This window comes from Triticum dicoccoides, chromosome 1B (genome assembly GCF_002162155.2).
Source record: "Triticum dicoccoides isolate Atlit2015 ecotype Zavitan chromosome 1B, WEW_v2.0, whole genome shotgun sequence".
In the NCBI taxonomy this organism is placed as follows: Eukaryota; Viridiplantae; Streptophyta; class Magnoliopsida; order Poales; family Poaceae; genus Triticum; species Triticum dicoccoides.
The window spans coordinates 581,185,687-581,190,206 of record NC_041381.1 but is presented as its reverse complement, the minus strand read 5'-3'; positions in this window follow the sequence as shown (position 1 = coordinate 581,190,206).

Genomic DNA, 4,520 nt, shown 5'->3' with positions numbered 1-4,520 from the left:
CTTCGAATGAAGTGAAACCGCACATCAATAAGCTTGCTTCGGTCGTGGAAGACGTGGTTCTTGCAAAGCTGGATGGCCAACTTGTTGTCGATGAAGACGGTGACGGCGCCGGCCTCCTCCATGAACAGATCTCCTGAGAGCCTGCTGAGCCAGATACCCTGGCATGCCGCAGTCGTTGTGGCCACGTACTCGGCTTCACACGAGGACAACGCAATGATCTTCTGCTTCTGCAATTGCCAGGTGATCGGCGCTCCTCCGAGGAAGAAGATGTTGCCGGATGTGCTCTTGCGATCGTCAATATCGCCGGCCATGTCCGATTTGCTATACCCAATAAGCCCGCCAGTGCCGCCCTTGACGTACTTACACCGATACCTGCGGGTGCCGGCGATGTAGCGAAGGAGATGCTTGACGGCGGCTAGGTGCGCCGTGGTTGGTGCCTCCATGTGTTGGGGAACATAGTAATTTCAAAAAAAATCCTACGCACACGCAAGATCATGGTGATGCATAGCAACGAGAGGGGAGAGTGTTGTCCACATACCCTCGTAGACCGAAAGCGGAAGCATTAGCATAACGCGGTTGATGTAGTCGTACGTCTTCACGATCCGACCGATCAAGTACCGAACGTACGGCACCTCCGAGTTCGGCACACGTTCAGCTCGAAGACGTCCCATGAACTCCCATCTAGCAGAGCTTCGCGGGAGAGTTCCGTCAGGACAACGGCGTGATGATGGTGTTGATGATGCTACCGACACAGGGCTTCGCCTAAGCACCGCTACGATATTACCGAGGTGGAATATGGTGGAGGGGGGCACTGCACACGGCTAAGAGATCAAGAGATCAATTGTTGTGTCTAGAGGTGCCCCCTGCCCCCGTATATAAAGGAGCAAGGGGGGAGGCGGCCGGCCTAGGAGGAGGGCGCGCCAAGGGTGGGGAGTCCTACTAGGACTCCCAAGTCCTAGTAGGATTGCACTTTCCTTTCCGGAGTGGGGGAGAAGGAAAGAGGGGGAGAGGGAGAAAGAAAACGGGGCTGCACCCCTTGTCCAATTCGGACCAGAGGGGGGGGGGGCGCACGCCTCCTTCCTTTTGGCGTCTCTCCTCTATTCCCGTATGGCCCAATAAGGCCCATATACTCCCCGGCGAATTCCCGTAACTCTCCGGTACTCCGAAAAATACCTGAATCACTCGGAACCTTTCCGATGTCCGAATATAGTCGTTCAATATATCGATCTTTATGTCTCGACCATTTCGAGACTCCTCGTCATGTCCCCGATCTCATCCGGGACTCCGAACTACCTTCAGTACATCAAAACACATAACTCATAATATAAATCGTCACCGAACTTTAAGCATGCGGACCCTACGGGTTCGAGAACTATGTAGACATGACCGAGACACGTCTCCGGTCAATAACCAATAGCGGAACCTGGATGCTCATATTGGCTCCTACATATTCTATGAAGATCTTTATCGGTCAAACCGCATAACAACATACGTTATTCCCTTTGTCATTGGTATGTTACTTGCCCGAGATTAGATCGTCAGTATCTCAATACCTAGTCCAATCTCGGTACCGGCAAGTCTCTTTACTCGTTATGTAATGCATCATCCCGTAACTAACTCATTAGTCACATTGCTTGCAAGGCTTATAGTGATGTGCATTACCGAGAGGGCCCAGAGATTCCTCTCCAACAATCGGAGTGACAAATCCTAATCTTGAAATACGCAACCTCAACATGTACCTTCGGAGACACCTGTAAAACTCCTTTATAATCACCTAGTTACGTTGTGACGTTTGGTAGCACACAAAGCGTTCCTCTGGTAAACGGGAGTTGCATAATCTCATAGTCATAGGAACATGTATAAGTCATGCAGAAAGCAATAGCAACATACTAAACGATCAAGTGTTAAGCTAACGGAATGAGTCAAGTCAATCACATCATTCTCCTAATGATGTGATCTCGTTAATCAAATGAAAACTCATGTCTATGGCTAGGAAACTTAACCATCTTTGATTCAACGAGCTAGTCAAGTAGAAGCATACTAGTGACACTCTGTTTGTCTATGTATTCACACATGTATTATGTTTCCGGTTAATACAATTCTAGCATGAATAATAAACATTTATCATGAAATAAGTAAATAAATAATAACTTTATTATTGCCTCTAGGGCATATTTCCTTCAGTCTGCCACTTGCACTAGAGTCAATAATTTAGTTCACATCGCCATGTGATTTAACACCAATATTCACATCTGTATGTGATTAATACACATAGTTCAAATCGTCATGTGATCAACACCCAAAGGGTTTACTAGAGTCAATAATCTAGTTCACATTGCTATGTGATTAACACCGAAAGAGTACTAAGGTATGATCATGTTTTGCTCGTGAGAGAAGTTTAGTCAACGGATCTGTCACATTCAGAGCCGTATGTATTTTGCAAATATTCTATGTCTACAATGCTCTGCACGGAGCTATGATACGTCTCCAACGTATCTATAATTTTTGATTGCTCCATGCTACTTTATCTACTATTTTGGACTATATTGCGCTTTATTTTCCACTTTTATATTATTTTTGGGACTAACCTATTAACTGGAGGCCCAGCCCAGAATTGCTGTTTTTTTGCCTATTTCAGTGTTTCGAAGAAACAAAATATCAAACGGAGTCCAAACGGAATAAAACCTTCGGGAACGTGATTTTCTACCCGAACGTGATCCAGGAGACTTGGACCCTGCTCCAAGGAACAAAAGAGGCAGTCACGAGGGTGGGGGCACGCCCCCCTAGGCGCGCCCCCTACCTCGTGGGCCCCCTGCTGCTCCACCGACGTACTCCTTCCTCCTATATATACCTACGTATCCCCAAACAATCAGAACAGGAGCCAAAAACCTAATTCCACCGCCGCAACCTTCTGTATCCATGAGATCCCATCTTGGGGCCTGTTCCGGAGCTCCGCCGGAGGGGGCATCCACCATGGAGGGATTCTACATCAACACCATATCCCCTCCGATGAAGTGTGAGTAGTTTACTTCAGACCTTCGGGTCCATAGCTAGTAGCTAGTTGGCTTCTTCTCTCTTTTTGGATCTCAATACAATGTTCTCCCCCTCTCTCGTGGAGATCTATTCGATGTAATCTTCTTTTTGTGGTGTGTTTGTTGAGACCGATGAATTGTGGGTTTATGATCCAACTTATCTATGGAAAATATTTGAATCTTCTCTGAAATATTTTATGTATGATTGAGTTATCTTTGCAAGTCTCTTCGAATTATCCTTTTTGGTTTGGCCACCTAGATTGGTAGTTCTTGCAATGGGAGAAGTGCTTAGCTTTGGGTTCAATCTTGCGGTGTCCTTTCCCAGTGACAGCAGGGGCAGCAAGGCACGTATTGTATTGTTGCCATCGAGGATAACAAGATGGTTTTTTTATCATATTGCATGAATTTATCCCTCTACATCATGTCATCTTGCTTAAGGCGTTACTCTGTTTTTAACTTAATACTCTAGATGCATGCTGGATAGCGGTCGATGAGTGGAGTAATAGTAGTAGATGCAGAATCGTTTCGATCTACTTGTCTTGGACGTGATGCCTATATACATGATCATTACCTAGATATGCTCATAACTATGCTCAATTCTGTCAATTGCTCAACAGTAATTTGTTCACTCACCGTAGAATACTTATGCTCGTGAGAGAAGCCACTAGTGAAACCTATGGCCCCCGGGTCTATTCTCATCATATCAATCTCCATTACTTTATTACTTGCTTTGCTTTTACTTTTCCTTTTACTTTTTACTTTGCATCTCTATACCAAAAATACCAAAAATATTATTTATTATCTCTATCAGATCTCACTCTCGTAAGTGACCGTGAAGGGATTGACAACCCCTAATCGTGTTGGTTGCGAGTAGCTATCGTTTTGTGTAGGTACGAGGGACTTGTGCGTGGTCTCCTACTGGATTGATACCTTGGTTCTAAAAACCTGAGGGAAATACTTACGCTACTTTGCTGCATCATCCTCTCCTCTTCGGGGAAATCCAACGCAATGCTCAAGTGGTAGCAAGAAGAATTTCTGGCGCCGTTGCCGTCAACCATACCAAGTACCCATCGCAATCCCTATCTCTTGCATTACATTATTTGCCATTTGCCTCTCATTTTCCTCTCCCCCACTTCACCCTTGCCGTTTTATTCTCCCTCTCTTTCCCAATCTCCTCCTCTCTTTCCCGTTTGCCTTTTTCCCGTTGCCTTTTTGTTTGCTTGTGTGTTGGATTACTTGTTGCCATGGCGCAAGATAATACCAAGTTGTGTGACTTCTCGAATACCAATAATAATGATTCCCTTAGTACTCCGATTGCTCCTCTTAATAATGATGAGTCTTGTGAAATCAATACCGCTTTGCTGAATATTGTTATGAAAGATCAATTCGCCGGCCTTCCTAGTGAAGATGCCGCTACTCATCTAATTTTTTTGTTGATTTGTGTGATATGCAAAAGAAGAAAGATATGGATAACAATATTGTCAAATT